We start from the raw sequence: 20,933 nt of genomic DNA, 5'->3' as shown, positions 1-20,933 counted from the left end.
ATTTTTTTTAAAAAAAGCAATATTTTTACGTTTCAGAATACAGGTATGGGACCTGTTGTCCAGAATGCTTGGAACATGGGGTTTTCCAGATAAGGTGTCTTTCCGTAACATGGACCACCATACCCAATAGGATTCTTTTCCTTATTATCTCCAATAAAGATTAATTATATCTTAGTTGGGATTGAATACAAGGTGCTGTTTTATTATTATTATAAAAAAATCAAATCATTTTTTAAAATTTGAATTATTTGATTATATTGGAGTCTATGGAGATGGCCATAAGCTTCATAATTTTAAGCTTTTTGGTTAACAGGTTTCCGCATAATAGATCCTATTACAATTTTCATTGTATCTATCAATCTGAACAATTTGATTTTCACAATAGTTGCCCTAAATAAATGAAACATGGAGAAAAGTGTCAGACTGGGAAGGCAAGGGCCCATCAAAAACCTTAGACCTTGGGCCAACTCTTCAAACTATAATTCCATACCCCCCAACTGTCCCGCTTTTTATAGCACATCCCGCTGTCCCGGATAGTTCCATGAATGTCCCGTATTTCCGTAATAGATTACAGAAATGCGGGACATTCATGGAACGATCCGTGATAGCGGGATGCCCCGGCTGAAGCTGGGCGCTCCTGCTCCTTGCACGGCTTCTCTCCTTATGTGGCTCCTTCTCCGGCGGTGCCAGGCCCTTTTATAAGGTTGCGCCCCGTGTGTACTGACGTCACACGTGGCACAACCTTATGAAAGGGCCTGGCACCGCCACACACAAGGAGAGGAACCGCTGAAGAAGTAGGAGCGTGTATTGGGGGGGCTCTGTAACTGTCTATGGGGGCACTGTGTATGGGGGTACTATCTATGGGGGCTACTGTCTTTGGGGGGCACTTTTGCTTTCTGAATGCTGACAGGCACAGGATCATTAGCACACAAACACAACATATGCACCTTGTAAAGTATGCACTAAAATCTTATCTGTGCTAAAGTGTTAAATTAAAAAAACAAAAAAAACAGGCATCTTTACATTTTTCAAAATAATTGGTAAATGAGCTTGCTGTGTCTGATGTCTATGGAAAATATTTTATCTTTCTCAAGAGGAATAGGCAGTATGGCCACACCCTATATCATATATATGCAGTTAAATGAAGCCGTTTAGAATAATATGCACCAATATATTTTCCTAAGCACACAATAATGTGAAAATAAGGTTTTGATGAAAATATTTTACCTTTAATGCAGTAATCTATATGTTGATATTCCAACTACAAAACCAAGCATGCTTTATTGCATTGCTTCAACACTCGAACACAACCCCTGCCCTGCTTTGTGCCTTCATAAAGGAAAGCAGAACTTGGCTGGCTGGCTCGTTCAGCATGACTGATCATTTGGCTTGCAATTTCTCTCAGGGGACCTGAACACTGATAGGAAGAAAAGCAGTATGGAACTGCAGACCATGTGATCCATATATTAACGATCTATACCCCATGTGATCCACAGCTGCAGGCCGGGAGACGGAGGCAGAGAAGGATGGAGTGAGGAAGCTTGATTAAAAGGCGTTTCAAGGCAAACCTTTACTGGGCAGCCAAATATTTTTCAAACAAGGTTAATCCTATTGGGATCCTCTTAGACGCGGGCCTAAGGTGAATACCTCTGCTGCCTTGCTCTTGAGCCGGCCCTGCTGACATAGGGATATTTGGACGGCCCATATACCACCCACGCCACTGCAGCTGCATTTTCCAGACCTTTAGAACTGCATCTTAGCCCCACAGATCGGTCTTGCAAATCACAGCTCTGGGATATATGCGAAGCTATGTTATTGTCAATTCCATTCAGTCTCCATGGACAGCGGCTATCTGGCACTGCCGGGCTATATTTATGGGTCCTCTAGGGCTGCTATACATCCCTCCATTCCTAAACTTCCTGTTGGTAAGCTACTGCCTGACTTTTAGAACACAGTTATATGTTTAACATAAATATCATGTACACCTATAAGTCACAAATGAAATACAGTCTATGTCTTTAGTTATCTAGAATGTTTCATGAACCACGTCTCCAGTTGCCACTTTTCATTAAAAAAAATCCTCTCATTTACCTTCCCTGTAAAGCACATTAGCATCATATTTCACGTTTTTGTCAGATATATTACACAATGGCACATAAATAAATAGATGGCTATTTTCATATCATGAAATTAGTGAGGAATAAGCAGAATAAGATGCAAGAATTATATTCACAGATGTTGCATGTGTGTTCCCCGATTGTGTATGCACATTTCCTTTTCATTTCCACCCTCTTACATAGTACAGTATGTTTTTGTTTCTTCTTGCTCTAGATCTAGTTTCATTCCTTCTGTGCCCATGGTGCCTTCCTCACACTCATTCTGAAATGCTCCTTTTACAGTCTCCCTCCTGTCTTAAACTTTTCTTTACACACCCAATACATTTGTCTTATCCCTTTTTTTCTCTCAGCATACCCTTCCATCCTGTTAAACATTTGCTTTTATCTTGGCTTTTACTGGCTTACTGGTGCTTCTTTTGCTGGTACAGGTATGGGACCTGTTAACCAGAATGCTCAGGGCCTGGGGTTTTCCGCTTAAGGGGTCTTTCCGTAATTTGGATCTCCACACCTAGAATCTACTAAAAAATCTTTTAAACCTTAAATAAACCCAATAGGCTTGTTTTGCCTCCAATAAGGATTATAACTTATTTGGGATCAAGTACAAGGTACTGTTTTATTACAGAGAAAAAGTCTATGGGAGATGGCCTTTCCGTAATTCAGAGCTTTCTGGATAACAGGTTTCCGGATAATGGGTTCTGTACCCGTACCTAATATTAAAGTCTCAAAATCATAGGGCCATTCTGTGCCATTTCTTTTCTTTTTTAAGACACTCATCATGATAGTTATAAATGTATTTTCTTCCTCTTTGCTTTTTATTTTTCTGTAACACTCATGGGGGCACATTCATCAAAGTACAGGTATAAGACCAGTTATCCAGAATGCTCGGGACCAAGGGTATTCTGGATAAGGGGTCTTTCTGTAATTTGGATCTCCATACCTTAAAGGTGGCCATACACGAGGCGATTTCGCTCGTTGTGCGATGAACGATTATATCGACAAACGATCGTATGGCGATCGAGTTCCCATACGATATGCCATCCACGGGCAACGATAATTCGGGAAAGATTTCGTCGCATCATTATCGTAAAATACGTACGATCGTACATCTACGTACGATCGAATGTCGTTGACTTCCGCTGCTGGCAATCGTGACATGCGCAGAGAACAATCGTTGAAAGACAAATGTCTGACACTCACACCAACTGGCAGATTTTATCGTTAAACGACCAAAATTTTTAAACCTGGCCGATCGATTTTGGGGACGATAATGTCGGCTCGTTTAGTGGGCCGACAATCGTTGGTACACCACCAACTATACGATAACTTAACGATAGCATCGGATCGTTCGGGAATCGGTCGTTTGTAAGTAAAAAATCGGTCCGTGTATGGCCACCTTAAGTCTGCTAAAAAAATCAACAAAGCATTAATTAACCCCAATTGGATTGTTTTGCATCCAATAAGGATTATTTATATCTTAGTTGGGATCAGTTACAAGGTACTGTTTTATTACTACAGAGAAAAAGGAAATCAGTTTTAAAATTCTGAATTATTTGATTAAAATGGAGTCTATGGGAGATGTGCTTTCCACAATTCGTAGCTTTCTGGATAAGGAGTTTCCGGATAAGGGGTCTGATACCTGTACAAATTGGTCCAAATGGGAAAAATTTGTATTTTCTAGAACTGTGCTTCTAAAATGTTTTCGTTAATTTACATGGCTTCTTTGTGCTTTGCGTCAGTCATATTTGTCGCAACGACTACAAAAGTTTTGTTATTCATTCAAGCTTCGGTATTGTGACTTTCCTTTGACCAGGTTGGAGCTGCAGAGTGCCATTGAGTCCTATGGGAGGCTTCCAAAATCATGCACTGAAGAATTAATATTTGTAATATTCGGATCGTACCACAATATTTTTGTACGACCACGATGCAATTTTTCACGCAGTTAATTAATATTTAGCGAAATTCGGACTTTGATAAATCTGGCCCTAATCTGGTCTTGCTTTCTTTTCAGTCTGCTTCTTTTTCAATTTCTCACTTTCTAAAGGTGATGTCCACCCAAAATCTTGTTTTGCATAATAAAAGAAAAATTATTCTTAGTAATCACAATATATATTAATGGTTTTAATAGTTTTAAAGTTATTTTCAAATGTTATAGTTATATTTGTTTATTTTTCTCTTATGTCTGGTTGGGACTTTTGAAACAGTGTACCAGAAGTTAGTTCTCCAGGGATTTTCGTTTGGCTTCTTCTACATTGTTTCAGGAGTCAGAACCAGCAATAGAAGAATACAACAGCCAGCCAGATGTTTTCATTAGCAACTTCATTTACAAATAAGTTTTTAAAATATTTATTTTCCTATATTGGAAAGTTGCTTAGAATTACATTTTTATTGTGCAAAAACTGTTTAGCTTAGAGTAAACCTTTACTTCTGTCTTTCGTGGTAAATCAAAATGTACCCATGTAAAATTGTAATGGTAAAAAACAATTTATGATGTTTCTGTTTAGGGAATGGAGGCCCCTAAATCAAGAAATTTCATTTTTACTTTCTCTATTACCAACAAACAATGGTCCTAAGTTATTGATTTTTTTTATACAATATCTTTTCATGAACACAGTTTTGTTAGCAGATTGTAAAACAGAAATTGAAGATCAAAAATTACTGATGCACATTGTCCTGCTTTTGCCAACATTTTTCTTACAGGTTCTTACCATTAAACCACACCCATTCAGCCTTGTAAACTATTATTGTCTGATCCAATTCATTCCATTATTCCTGGACTGCTGCTTGTATTATTATTGACAATAAGCTTTTAAAGTCCTGCATAGACCTGCACATACATTTGAATTAGGTTTGAGAATTTTACTTTGGACCATTTTTAAGTATTGCTCTGTTCAAAGTGACATTCTTTCATCTCCTATGTGAGGTTCCCTGTATTAGGATGGTGATATTCAGGGCTGCCATCAGAAGTCACAGGGATCCCGTGCAACAAAATTATCAAGGCCCCCCCCCCCCCCCCCCCCCCCGTGAACCTAGCGGTTAAAAACCAAACCAATTGTTTCAGCCTCTCCATTAGAAAAGAAACCTATTTTTAATAAAAATTCATTAAAAAACGCATCCTGGTTTTCTAAGACATGAAACAACCCTCTGCGCTGCACCACTGATCATTTCACTGTAGTCCAGCCAGTGGCTGTCTAAGGATTTGTGCAGTCAGTAATCAGAGCTAGTGGAGTGAAGGGAGGGACCACAGACAAGGGATTGCGTTTTTTATAAAAACGGTATGAATTTATCAATGTATATTAGAAATAGTTTTCTTTTAATGGAGAACCTGGGGCCATCAGGGTTCTTAGTTTTTTACTTCCCCTTTAAAGAATATGCTGCAACTCCCTCTCTCTTGCAAGGAAACTTTGGGCAATTTAGCGATACATATTTCAGGGAGATTAGTTGCAAACCATTGTGGGTCCGCATTTTGGCACAAAAATTTAAACTAAATGGATGCTAAAGTTGACGCAATTTGACGAAATTGGAAAACTGGGCAGCAAAACTGAAAATGAGGTTCAGTGTTGACAAGTGCAAAGTTATGCACTTTGGTAGAAATAATATAAACATGAGTTATACACTAAATGGTAGTTGTGTGGGTATCCTTACTTGAAAAGGATCTGGGGATTTTTGTAGATAACAAGTTGTCTAATTCCAGGCAGTGTCATTCTGTGGCTACTAAAGCAAATAAAGTGCTGTCCTGTATAAAAAGGGCATTGACTCATGGGATGAAAACATAATTTTGCCTCTTTATAGGTTCCTAGTAAGGCCTCACCTTGAGTGTGCGGTGCAGTTTTGGGCTCCAGTCCTTAAGAAGGATATTAATGAACTGGAGAGAATACAGAGACGCGCAACTAAACTGGTAAAGGGGCTGAAACTATGATGTTAGACTTTCAAGGTTGGGGTTGTTTTATATGGAAAAAAGGCACTTGCCGAGGGGACATGATTACTTTGTACAAGTACATTAGAGGGAATTATAGACAGAGGATGTTCTTTTTTCCCATAAAAACATTCAGACGAGAGGCCACGCCTTTAGATTAGAGGAACTGCACTTTTATTTGAAGCAGCGTAGGTAAGGGCAGTGAGGTTGTGGAATCACTTCCGAGTGATATTGTAATGGCAGGTTCTGTTAATGCCTTTAAAGGAAAAGTAACACTAAAATGTTTTAAGTGAAAAAGCTATTCTACCCTGCACCAATAACTGCCCTATCCTGCAAACCCCTTAGTATTTTGAATGCTTTAAAAGAAAATACCTGTTAAAACTTGGCTTCCTATCAATTGAACTAAGGTGATAAGGCGAAGGAAGGAGCAGGCATCAACTATGTGACGATCGAGTCTAGCCTTGCTTCTGTATAGGAAGGAGTCAGGCTAGACTCGATCAATCGATAGTCGCATAGTTGATGCCTGCTCCTTCCTTCACCTAGTCGCATAGTTGATGCGCATGCCTTAGTTCAATTGACAGGAAGCCAAGTTTTAACAGGTATTTTCTTTTAAAGGAACAGTAACACCAAAAAATGTATATATTTTAAAGAAATTAAACTATAATGTACTGCTGCCCTGCACTGGTAAAAGTTGTGTGTGTGCTTCAGAAACATTAGAGTTTATATAAACCCTGGTGTATGTATGTATGTATGTATATTTTTATTTATAAAGTGCTACTTATGTACGCAGCGCTGTACAGTAGAATACATTAATACAAACAGGGGGTTAATAAGATAATAGATAAATACAAAGTATAACAATAAATACAAATAAATACAAGATACAGTTACAGTTGCAATAAGTTAAGAGTCAAAGACACAAGAGGATGGAGGTCCCTGCCCCGTAGAGCTTACAATCTATATGGGAGGGTAACTTACAGATACAAATAAGCAAATATAAGTGCTGTAGGTCACAGTGGGTGACAGTACAACATAAGTGCTAGTTCCCAGATCAGGTGCTGGGTGAGTGCTCCAAAAGGTAGTCTTTTAGTTTGGTTTTAAAAAGACTGAGGGAGGATTCTCTCCGGAGGAAATCAGGGAGGGCATTCCAAATGTAAGGGGCAGCAAGGCAGAAGGGTTTAAGGTGGGAAACCGCAGTAGTAGTGGGGGGCGCAACCAAACGATTGCTCTGTGAGGAAAGAAGGAGTCGGCCAGGAACGTACGGAGACACAAGGAAAGATGTAGTGAGGAGCAGAGGAATGGAGGGCTTTGAAGGTTAAGAGAAGGAGTTATTCTGTAAGATATTCTTTGTTTAATAGGAAGCCACGATAAGGACTTTAGCAGGGGCAGGGCCTGAACTCTCCTGGATGAGAGGAGGAAAATTCTGGCAGCAGTATTTAATATAGACTGTAGGGGGGGAAAGATGGGAGTTGGGGAGGCCGGTTAATAGCAGGTTGCAGTAGTCAAGTCGGGATAGGATGAGAGCATGCATGAGCGATGGGGGCAGACATTCAAAAGAAGAAAAGGCACAGGTTATATAGCAGCTTACAGATAAACCCTGTAGAATACAATGGTTTCTTATCTGTTATCTGCTATGTAACCTGTGCCTTTTCTCCTTTTTTCCAGCTTGAATTGCTGCCCCCATGGCTACACAGCAGCATATTTATATAAACTATAGTAGTGTTCCTGAAGCAAACACCCCAGTTTTACCATTGCAGGGCAACAGTATGTTATATTTCAATGACTTCAAAACACTCATTTTTTGGTGTTACTGTTCCTTTAAAGCATTCAAAATACTAAGGGGTTTGCAGGATAGGGCAGTTATTGGTGCAGGGTAGAATAGCTTTTTCACTTAAAACATTTTAGTGTTACTTTTCCTTTAAGAGGGGCTTGGATGATTTCTTGTACATGCATAATATACAAGACTTTTGTGATACTAAAATCTACAATTAGTACTGATGTTGTTATAAACAGTTTATGTTTGTGAGTGTATAGATATTTCAGTATGGATTTATGCGAGTGCCAGGTTCACTTGGAAGGGTTGAACTGATGGAATTTGGTATTTTTTCAACATAGCTTAACTATATTTGTAACTATGATGATTGAATCTCCTGTGTTCGCTCATTCACCTGTTGCAGGAGCAGTGGATGCGACTCACCCTCCTACATCACACACATGTGCATAAAGAGTGAGTTGTGGCACTCGCTCATTATGTGAATGTGTGTATTACAACATGGCTGGCTACACCAGGAGCTCCCTTCTGGTGCGGATAGTCTAGCGCTGGCAGGGGCTGTATTTTTCCAAGAAAAACTATTGTTTTCCCCAACTGGAGTGTGGGCTTTATTAGCTTGCAGCTCCTTTGTGGGAAACAATATGGGGGTGATAGATGCCTTTTAAGGCAAGAAAGCATACTTCAAAAGCCAGACAAACACAGAACATAAAAAATAATCCTCTCCTGGTGAAAAGACAATTCTTACCTGTTAACTCGGTGTCTGCAAACAGAGCCCCTGGACTGCATATTATGTGTCATAAGGCCAACTAACTGTACAGAGACACATACTGACAAATCCAACACTGGTAAAAACATTTATACACCAAACAACAAAGTTTTCCTAAACATTTTTGTGTGGTAAAAACTGCAAAAAAGTAAGCTGTCCCCTGAAAACCATATATTTTTGGAAAGTACACATTTAGACAAATACAAAATGGGTAAATATTTTTCTACCCCAAACAAAGCTTTCCTAAAGTTACCTGTTTTGATGGCATTTATGAAAATCGCCTAAAAATATTGCTATTTTCCGTATTTATCCAGGGCTGTGGAGTCGGTAGATAAAATTCTCCGACTCCTCAGTTTCTGATACTTCCGACTCCTCTGTTTTTAATATGCTAATATATTTAGTGAAGCATACAGTCAATGAAAAGCATGCTTCATGGTCACTCAACGTGTTCGTTTATGCACTGCGTGTATTGGGCTTTATTCTTATAGCAGAGAAGTAATTAATTATATGTGCAGTAGTGTTGGTGGAAGCGCATAAAAATAGAAATAAAAAATAAAATAGTGCAGATCAATATAGTAAAGGAGTCCAAAAAATAGTTATCAAAGTGAGTGCTTAGTCAAAACACCAATGTTTAGGTAAAGTGACCCCAACTCTATATATATGCTAATGAAGATTCTGTATCTGCTCACCAGAACAACTTATAAAGTAGCATGTAAAATCATCCCAACCGGGCATTGATAGAAGAGGGATCCAGTCGCACAATATATATAGGATGGAGAACAAGGCAAAATATAGTGTAAAAACGTTTAATATATTAAAATCCTGCACAGTGCAGGCTACTTACAATGTAGTAGAAGTATAAAAACATGGAACAGAAGAGGAGTCAATGATAGCTCAACGCATTTCGCGTGCTAACTGCACGCTTCCTCAGGAGCAAGAAGGGAGTGTAAGTAGTAATTAATTATGACTTTGTGAATTGGGACATTTAAACTTGCTTTATTTTTTTTTTTTATTCCCATTTAAATTTAGTAGGAGTCGGAGTCGGTTCATTTTTTGCCGACTGACGCCAGGTACCCAAAATTGCCTCCGACTCAGACTACACAGCCCTGTATTTATCTCACTCAATTTTTTTACTTACAACGGTAAATTACCCAAAATATGAACACCAGGCCAACTGAGCGTCTGCAAATAAGACCCCATGCTTGCCTATTATGTGTTGTATTACCACATAAGTGTCCAGAGACCCCTGAAAACCATATAGTTTTGGAATGTACACATTCTGACAAATCCAACATGGGTAAAGACACCTTTATACACAAAAGTGCAATCTGCAAAGCCTTTCTTAAATTAGCATTTGTACAACATTGTTGCCAATAGAAGCTTCTGCAGAAGCAAAAGTGTGGAGTTGGTAAAACTTTATGAAGGTAAGAATGAAGTGCCAGGTGGCTGCTTTGAATATTTTTTTTAGGAGAAGCCTGAGGGCCCATGAGGTACTCATTGCTCTTGTAGAATGGCCATGCACCCACAAGTGTGGTGGTCTTTTGGCCTGCTTGTAAGCAAATGTGATCGTGTCCACTAGCCAGTGAGATAGTGTGTGACTGGAAGCTCTAAAACCCTTCTTAAATAGTCCGTAGGTGACCAAAAGGGTATCACACTCCAGTTGGGGAAAACAAGATTTTTCTTGGAAGAAAAAAAAAAAAAAAAATAGTCCCTGTCAGGGCCAGACTACCCACACCAGAAGGGAGCTCTTGGTGCAGGCAACCATGTTGCATGGGCATAATGAGCAAGTGCCACAACTTGTTCATTATGCGCATGTGTGTGATGTAGGAGGGTGAGTCACATCCACCTCTTGCTGTCACAGGTGAATGAGCGAGTGCAGGAGAGTCAATCATAGTTACAAATATAGTTATGTTGTGTTGAAAAAAGACCAAATTCTATCAGGTCTAACCCTTCTAAGTGAACCCGGCACTCGCATAAATCCATACTAAAATATCTATACACAAACATAAACTGTTTATAACAAAATCAATACTAATTGTAGATTCTAGTATCCCAATAGCCTTGGATATTATGTGTGTTCAAGATCATACAAGTCCCTCTTAAAGCCATTGCAACATCACTCAGAACGGCATTCTACAATCTCACTTCCCTCACTGTGAAAACCCACCTATGCTGCTTCAAAAGAAAAGAAAATTCTGTTTCTCTAATCTAAAGGAGTGGCCTCTAGTCTGTTCGTTTTTATCGGGAAAAAGAACATCCCATATCTGTGTATAATTTCTTCTAAATGTTCTAATCACGTCCCCTTGCAAGTGTTTTTTTTTTTCCCAGAGAAAGCAACTCCAATCTTGACAGTCTAACCTCATTGATATCCTTAAGGGCTTAAACCTAAACATACACTGCATACTTAAGGTAAGGCATTACAAAAGACCCATAAGAGACAAAATTATGTTTTCATTCCTTGAGTTAATGCCCTTTTTATGCAAAACAGCACTTTATTTGCTTTAGTAGCCACTGAATGGCACTGCCTGAATTGGACAACTTGTTATGTAAAAAATCCCCAGATCCTTCTCAATGAAGGATATCCCCAACACTACCATTTAGTGTATAACTTGCGCATATATTATATATATATATATATATATATATATACACACAGAACAAACGGACCGCTGCTCACAGGACTTATAAACATAAAAATATTTATTGCAGCAAAATAACAAAGACTGACGTTTCGGCTGGATAACCAGCCTTTCTCAAAGTTACAAAACATACTGTGGGACAGACCTAAAAACAAGTATTGGTGGGAACGCACCTCAGTGACGTAGGTGTGTGACGTAAGTGTACTGTATATATTTCTACAAAAACGTGAATCAAGTTTGTATCCGAAAATATACAGAGATAAGTACAAACTAATATTAAAAGTGTCCAACATTTATCGCCTACTGTGAAACCAGTATCAACATCAAAACATAATACAACATACCCCCTAGCGATTGGGCCATAAGACAATTACGTCGCTTCATGGTTGTTAGGGCCAACGTACATGGCAACCGCAAAATTGTGATAACTCCCCGAGACACAACAACAAAAAACAGTTATAAGAGGTGTACAGAAAGAGTATAACCAGGATGGAGTGTGTGCAAAAATAGAGGAACAGAGTGTGTGTAGAAAGAGAAACACAACGAGTGTCGCCACATTTAGCTTACTCACCCGGGCATGCTTAGTTGCAGTCGGTAATGTGCTTGTCAACGTAGTGCGGGTATTGTTAGCAAGCCCGTAAAGGTAGAAATTGGAAAGCCAAGAAGGGGGGCAATACGTATAGCATAGCCCCGTATGTAATTTGTGCCTGAGGCACAATTTCTACCTTTACGGGCTTGCTAACAATACCCGCACTACGTTGACAAGCACATTACAATTTTGCGGTTGCCATGTACGTTGGCCCTAACAACCATGAAGCGACGTAATTGTCTTATGGCCCAATCGCTAGGGGGTATGTTGTATTATGTTTTGAGGTTGATACTGGTTTCACAGTAGGCGATAAATGTTGGACACTTTTAATATTAGTTTGTACTTATCTCTGTATATTTTCGGATACAAACTTGATTCACGTTTTTGTAGAAATATACAGTACACTTACGTCACACACCTACGTCACTGAGGTGCGTTCCCGCCAATACTTGTTTTTAGGTCTGTCCCACAGTATGTTTTGTAACTTTGAGAAAGGCTGGTTATCCAGCCGAAACGTCAGTCTTTGTTATTTTGCTGCAATAAATATTTTTATGTTTATAAGTCCTGTGAGCAGCGGTCCGTTTGTTCTGAATATTTTTGTATTAATATTTGGACTGCACCCAGGCAAGAGATTTTCCTTTTTCGAGAGTGCCTATCTCTGAGATCATATATATATATTTCTATCAATATGCATAACTTTGCGCTTTTCAACATTCAACCTAATATTCCATTTTGCTGCCCATTTTTCCAATTTTGTCAAATTGCTCTACAGAGTGGCAAAGTTTGTCAGATTTCTCTGAATGGAACTAATAGTTTTGCACAATTTGGTATCTTTAGCAAAAATAGAAACTGTACTGACCCCTGTGGTATGTCACTAACAACACTGGTCCAATTAGAAAATGTTTACCACCACTCTTTGTAATCTATCCTTCAGCCAGTTTTCTATCCAAGTACAAATATTATGTTCTAGGCCAATATTCTTTAACTTTATCATTAACTTTCTGTGTGCTACAACACTTTAGCAAAATGTAAGTAGATGACATCCACTGCTAATCCAGCATCGAGCTTTCTGCTCATCTCCTCATAAAAGATCTGTTACGTATAAAACCATGCTGGCACAAACTTATAGTATTGTGAACTGCAATTTATTCAAGTACCTTATGCCTTATTACCCCTTCCAAAAGCTTTCCTACTACTGATGTCAGACTAACAGGCCTATAGGTTTTTACATAATGGCATCACATTAGCAATTTGCTAGTCTCTCGGCACCATGCCAGACTACAATGAATCCTGAAAAATTAAATAGAGAGGTTTGGCAATCACAGAGCTAAGCTCGTTTTATACCCTGGGATGAATATCATCCGGTCCTAGACCCTTATTTACCTTTACAAGTCTCTTGAATTCCCTCCTGAGTGACCCATGAATTAGTAGTTATATTGATAGAATTGGGTCTGTTAAAAGGGAAGCCTTCATTAGCTGACTCCTCAGTTGTATAGACAGATGAAAAATAAGAGTTTAAAATTTCTGCTTTTTCCCTGTTCGCATCAACCATCTGACCCCTCAGTTATAATAAGGGTCCCACCCATTCTTGCTTCATTTTTTTACTATTAATATATTTAAAAAATAATTTTGGATTCCTTTTACTCCTAGCTGCAATACCCCTTTCCATCTCTATTTTAGCTTGCCTTTTTTACATGCTTGATTTGCTTCATTGTACCTGATGAAAGTTTCTGCTGTCCCAGCTAACATAAATGCTTTAAAAGCACATTTTTTTCTTACCATCCGCAACACTAACACTTTTATTCAGCCATAAAGGTTTTGCTTTGCGATGCCTTTCCTTGCTTTCAAGGGGAATATACTAACCTGTATACTCGCTAAGCAATGTTTTAAAGGAGAAGGAAAGGCTACCAAAGAGTTATTCTCAATCTGCAGGCTTACCTTCAGTTGTCTCAATAGTGCCCTTAAGTCTCCCCATATTTCACCTGTTCAGAAGATCTGAAGCCAAACAGTAAAAAAAAAACGCTGAGCTGGGTAAAGAGGATTCCTATAATGCATCGCTCCTACTCAGACCCTACGACCAGGACACTGTAGGCGGCGCATGCGCATTGCTCTTTTCAGTGACAGAAGCAGGCGTGCTCCCCTCCTCTCCCCTACCCTGGCCCCTGTGAGCGTGCACAATTAACTACACATCAGCACACAGAAGGACCAGGCGAGTGCTGCGGGGAGCGGATAGTGGGGGGGGGGTTGGGGGGACATTGGGGTGTTTGGTTGCCGCAGGGACGATGCTGGGGGGTGCTGGAGGATGCACATTTTGCTGCACAAAAAAAATCCAAGATGGCGGCCGTGACAGACTGCAAATACAGCAACTAACTAGAAGGCACATTTTGCGAGAATGAGGAAAATTGTATCATACTTACCGTGATTTTCCTTTCCTGGCCACTCCATGTCAACACTTACCGGGATAGCCCCTCCCCTCTGCTCCCATCAGAAGGACCCTCCCCAAAGCTTTAAAAGACTAACCCTACCTCCACTCCGGTGTCTAGTAATGAGCTTCTAGAAACTTACCGAAAAAGGGTGGGAATCTTGACATGGAGGGGCCAGGAAAGGAAAATCACGGTAAGTATGATACAATTTTCCTCATTCCCTGGCCACTCCATGTCAACACTTACTGGGACATAGCAAGCTAATATCCCTAATCGGGAGGGTAAAAGTTCCACAAAGGAAGGAAGTCTGGATCCCAGAGTATAAATCTATTCCAGAAACATCCCAAACTAAGTGAAAACCGCACTGTGGGGTGTAGAAACCAAATCTGGTAAAAACCTGTGAACCCTATATCTGCCCAGGAATCGGGGCTGAAATCAAAGAGGATTGAGCTGTGTGAATCGCCAGGGTAATGACTTTACCTATAAAAGGTAAAGCCCACACCAAAATAATGATACCAAATGTGCAACCCGCATCTGGGGAAAGAGGACCAAACACTTACCGATAAGGAAGGAGGATAGTTACAGACCCGAAGGTCTTCTTACTTCCACTACTTACCAGCACGCCTGAAACAACGTGCTTGGTACCCTGCCCAAGCATAATTTGAATGGCACTACAGGATCTGCTCAAAATAGAATGGGGGTCCAGCTGTAATACATGCCCACAAGACTAGCATTTGCAGAAATGCTTTTTTTTTTTCTTTTTCCTCCTATGAGGATATATACCTTAACAAGGATAATAGATTTCATCATGTAGATTGGATCTAGAACCTATGACTCATTTGCATGCTCTAAAATAAGGGCACCAACAGGAAGTGAAGACCCAGGTAAAGAAAGGATTAAATCTAGGTAAGGGGACAGTTATCCACCTATAGATATAAAAGGAAACCGACCCATACCAAACAGTATGACAGTGCTCAAACCCACAGACCACTTAGCTCATGGGTCTGTCCCATAGCCTTAGCCTGCTGATGGTCCAAGCACCCTTTTAAGATTCTAAATGTGACAGTTGTAATATGTGGCCTCTGAGCCTAAACTTAGTCCGCTAACTGGCCCCTCTATGTACCTGACCAAGGATACTGGACAGGCCTATCTTACTATCTACCCCAACAGCAAGGCCTGAAAATGATGCACTAGTCATGGCCATAGTTGCCTATACAGATTACTATCTCTGCAGTCACATATACAAGAAGTTCTTTAAACCGATGCACCGACTGAATACTGGACTTAAATGGTGAACCAATCATAGTGTCCAGAGCCAGGGAATGTTTTTTGACCATACAGAGCCCTATTGATCAGGCTTCTAGCATAATGCCCTTCTATATGGATAACCATGGAAACCTACAAGGCATTGTGAGCCACGTTCCTCTGAGCCGCTCCTTGTTCCTAGAAGTATCTGCCAGATCAGAAGCCCTGGCAATTTAAAAAGTGATAAACATTTATAACACCCCAGCAGCACAGCCATAGTGGGAATCCTCCAACCGCTAGTCTTGAGAAAAACCAGCACCTAACAGATCTGAAACCATAACGTAATTGGAAAATAACACGACTACCGTGTCTACAGTAAGGCTAAAACTCAGAGTTAAGTCACATTAAAGCCATACACATATAATTTGAACAGCTGTAGCATGCCAGTGCAGACGCAGTGTGTAATACCTGCCTGCACTCCGAGTGTGGCCCTTAGCATCTACACAGTATAACAGTGCATATGAAGCCAAGATGGCTGCTGGTTTCAGACCAGTGTATCCTACCTAAACACAGTCTTGGCTGTTTGTACTGGTCCTGTATTGAAAGAAGAGAAAAATACATATACACTGTGTTGCTGCCCCTTCAGAATTTAGCTTTTTGCAAATATACAGTATAATACCTGCATGCAACACCTCTGTTAGATATAATACATATACAACCACAATTCCGCTTGGTTGTACCCTTAAGTCAGTTGACCACTATCTTAAAAACAAATAAAATACAGCGTAGGGACTGCATTAACATGCAAACTACATTACCCCGCTTGGCTGTTGCTTCTACATAAGCCATAGTCACTGGGTGAGCAATACCCAAACAGCCCGTTTCAATAGAAACTATGCTTTAAACCAAAATAAATGTTTAAACAAGCATGATACAGGGTCACTATCAGTGATAATGTTACCCCTACTTACCTGGAAGCTGCATAAGCCAATATGACCCAAAACTGAATCAATACAGTATGGACATTGCCTTAGCCTCCAACCCACAGAACCGCTAAAATGCTGCAACATATACATTCAAATTGTTAGTTATCTAAGCCCGCCAGGCAACCACAGATGTGTTTTAACATACATATCAGTTTAAATGGCATATTACCCTGCATGAGGACCGCTCAAGTGTTTGAACCTAAACATTCAGAATTACATGGAATAATACCCACTAATATGTTTAACCTATACATTCAGCATAGATGGTATTTTACTGGAATGACTTAACATATACATTCAGTATAAATGGTAAATTGCCCATAGCAACCACTAAAATTATTTAACATATCCATTCAGCATGGATGGTATATTATGCATAGGGAACCACTGAAATGATTTAACATATACATTCAGCATGGATGGTATATTACACCTAGGAACCACTGAAATGATTTAACATATACATTCAGCATGGATGGTATATTATGCATGGGGAACCACTGAAATGATTTAACATATACATTCAGCATGGATGGTATATTATGCATGGGGAACCACTGAAATGATTTAACATATACATTCAGCATGGATGGTATATTACACCTAGGAACCACTGAAATGATTTAACATATACATTCAGCATGGATGGTATATTACACCTAGGAACCACTGAAATGATTTAACATATACATTCAGCATGGATGGTATATTATGCATGGGGAACCACTGAAATGATTTAACATATACATTCAGCATGGATGGTATATTATGCATGGGGAACCACTGAAATGATTTAACATATACATTCAGCATGGATGGTATATTACACCTAGGAACCACTGAAATGATTTAACATATACATTCAGCATGGATGGTATATTACACCTAGGAACCACTGAAATGATTTAACATATACATTCAGCATGGATGGTATATTATGCATGGGGAACCACTGAAATGATTTAACAAATACATTCAGTAGGCTGTTCCAATAATCTGGCCCATAAAGATTCTGCTACAGAGCCATGTGCCATGCTGCCCATTCCAGGCTAGCACATATCCCCATGTACACACTGGCTGAACCAGGTTACATATAAATATTGCAGACACCAGTTCCCTAGCTTAAAAAGACTAGCTCAACTCTTTATGAGAAGCAGTATGAAGGGAAGTAACAGCAACTTAAGGCACCAAAACATAAGTGTAACACAGAGACCTTACCTCATACTCCTGGGGCTTCATCCTCACAGCCAGGAAGGAGAAAGGGAAGGAAGGAAAGGGGGAGGGGACCTACCTACCCCATTACCTATAGCTGAATACTGCCCTGCCAAGTAATTACCTAATTACCTGCAACTGGTGTCTGCTCCAACAGGCATTGCATTTGCACAGCTCCCAGAATAGACAAAATTGCAAACTTACCAATTTGCTCCAAGTGTTGAGATTTTGGAAATCAAGCTTGCATCTTGAGCATTACCTCCATGTGCTGGCTTGGAAGGAACCCCTTTTTTTTTTTTTTAATATATATATATATATATATATATATATATATATATATATATATATATATATATATATATATATATATATATATATATATATATATAATTACCTCAACCTTGGAAAAGACTTGTGAGGAAGGCAGCTGGCTCTGAAACCTGGAATCCTCCATTTAAAGAAAAAAATAATGCCCCAGTATAGGGGAAATAAGGAAAGGAGGCCATAAGGCTCAGGCCGCTAACTAAGTCCATGTTTCCTGATGCTTAGCTAACTGCCACCTCCCTCTCCCATCTGTAAAAATGAGGAGGAGTGTAGGGGCCACACACTCCACTGCCGCTGGACGCTTCACAAGCAGGCCCAGTAGGGCACACAGATGGGGGGATAAGCACCTGCCACCAGACCTGCTAACCGCAGCTGGGAGGGCACATGGATCAAGGACAAACAAGTGATACCTGCCATAGCACCACTGTGCCCTCCTGATCCCAGAGCCCAGACATCAAGGACTCCAAAAAAAAAAAAAAGAGGTAATGTGCTTGGGGGGATAAAAGATCTCCATGACCAAAACCCCCCTATCCCTAGGACGCTTTCAGGCAGCCCTAATGCTTCCCCAAGGCTAAAAAGAAAAATTTGCTTCCAATGGGAGCAAAACAAAAAGTGAGGCAGAAGGACAAAAAAGACACCGGAGTGGAGGTAGGGTTAGTCTTTTAAAGCTTTGGGGAGGGTCCTTCTGATGGGAGCAGAGGGGAGGGGCTATCCCGGTAAGTGTTGACATGGAGTGGCCAGGGAAAGGAGCATTACTTTAAAAAATAAAGTTTAAATACTGAATAAACCCAACAGGCTTGTTTTGCCTCCAATAATATTAATTAATTATATCTTAGTTAGGATCAAGTACAAGGTGCTGTTTTATTATTACAGAGAAAAAGGAAATCATTTTTAAAAATTAGAATTATTTGCTTGTAATGAAGTCTATGGGAGATGGCCTTTCAGTCGGAACTTTCTGGATAACTGGTTTCCAGATGAGGGATCCCATACCTGTATATACTTTCTTTTTTTATAGGAGAGGCCCCTCTTGAAATACTGCTTTTTTATGGGATAGGGATGTTTTTTAATTAATTGCTATGATGCCAAAGAATAAAATTTATATCTCTTAGATTTTGTATACATATTACTTTGGAGTGAAAGTTCCAAGTTCTAACCTTGTGGTTTAGTTTCAATATTGGTTTTGTTTTATATGCATATGAAGGGGAAACACCATGTGCATTGATCTTAGAACTTAATTTATGCATGGAAAAGGTAATACCCTTGATGGTGGCAAGTAGGTGGTTCTGATCAGTCAGTTTATGGAAAAGTTGTTCGCAGTTATTCAGTGTTGTTGTCAGAACATTTATGGGTATATTTATCATGCTGTGTAAAAAGTTACAATAAAGCATTACCGGTGATGTTGCCCAGGGAAACCAATCAGCAATTAGATTTCAACAGTTACAAAACCAAAATAAAACATATGATTGGCCACTATGAGCAACATCACTAGTAATGTGTTTTCCACTTTTTACACAGCATGATAAATACAGTATACCCCTTAGTGTCAGTTTGACGGGACAGTCCAAGTCATTAATCCCTTGTTGGAAGGCTAGTACTGCCTCTATCCCATCCACCTTAATCAAAAGTAGGTAATTTATGTAGCGAGAATAGGTCAGAATAGAACTATTTAGCAAGGGGAGAATGTGGACTATTTAAAATAACTATTTAAAATAACCTTGCGTGCGAGCGCGCGTCCCATTGTCCGCGGGACGTTGCGCACGCGCATCCAGGTCAAAGTGCACGTACATGTCAAAGCGTGCACGTCCATGACGCGCTGACGGCGCCGGTTCTGCGCATGCGTGGGGGGGTATTTAAAGCTATCAAACGCCTCCTCCTGTGCTATGTTGTCTGCGGCCTTGCCTGGGAAACTAAGCCTGCCTGATTTACCTTACGACTTTCTGTTGCCGATCCTTCGCTTGCCTGACTCTGATTTTCAATACTGCAGTAATTATTCTCTAATTTATTAGGAAATGGGGTTAACACCTAATAATGCATGGAAAAAAATAATACCGTCAAATACCGTGACACCGATATAATTTTAAAAAATACCATGATATAAATTTTAGGTCATACCGCCCAGCTCTAGGTATAACTGTATAATGCTTTTCCTGCCAAGCATGTATCACATACATGCTTTGCAGTTTACGGTCCTCTCTACACCGGCTTTTGCTGAAAGTGCTTGGAGAAAAAGCTTTTAACTGCCAAGCACGTATCACATACATGCTTTGCAGTTTACGGTCCTCTCTGCACCGGCTTTTGCTGATGGTTTAGAGAGTCCGGTGCGCCCCCAACCCCTTAGGCAATGAACCAGGGGGGTTGACAAGTCGGTCCTGTGATGCGATTGCTGCAGGGCCCTACTTCTAACAGCAGACATAATCAAACTTGTGCGTCCTCCTGCAGCCCTCCTTAGCCCACCCACACACTTCCTCCCTGTGATCCTGGGACCCTCGTTGCTGAAAAGGACCCTCCTGCTCACTACAAACAGACACACATATACCATTTTTTATCATTTTGTTTTTTGGTTTTCCCCTAAAAACAATTTATCACAGCAATGACCATTGATGACCATTGGATCAGGTATTCTGACCACTAACAATGCTGTAAAATAATTAATTTTGTTATTTTATTGATTTGCCTAATTGTATTTCATTTTTGTGATTTTATTGCAGTGTTATACTTGAATTGTTGTTTGTTGCATTTCTTTTAGCGTAGTTTCTAGTTTGGTGTAGAAAGATATCTTCACCTGTTTTGAATTTGTCAAAATGTGTACTGGGGATTCTGTACAATTAGAGGGTGTTACTGCACATAATAGGCAGTCGGGGGCCCTGTTTGCAAAAGCTAAGTTGGCAGGTGAAAAAATTCATATGCACTACTTTTATTTGGGGTCCTTAGATAACAACATAATTTGG

The 20,933-nt window shown here is 39.8% G+C and overlaps 1 protein-coding gene across 1 annotated transcript in view; it reads left to right on the top strand.

Annotated features, from left to right (window-relative positions):
- The first annotated feature begins 1,331 nt into the window (after positions 1-1,331).
- grm4 (glutamate receptor, metabotropic 4) overlaps positions 1,332-20,933 on the top strand; it is a 469,811-nt gene continuing 450,209 nt past the window's right edge. The window contains exon 1 of the mRNA XM_031896847.1: positions 1,332-1,925. The gene's annotated coding sequence lies outside the window, so the exon portion shown is untranslated. The remainder of the gene's footprint in view (positions 1,926-20,933) is intronic.

Source organism: Xenopus tropicalis, chromosome 2 (assembly GCF_000004195.4).
Source record: "Xenopus tropicalis strain Nigerian chromosome 2, UCB_Xtro_10.0, whole genome shotgun sequence".
Classification (NCBI taxonomy): Eukaryota; Metazoa; Chordata; class Amphibia; order Anura; family Pipidae; genus Xenopus; species Xenopus tropicalis.
This window is presented reverse-complemented; position numbering and strand designations above follow the sequence as displayed.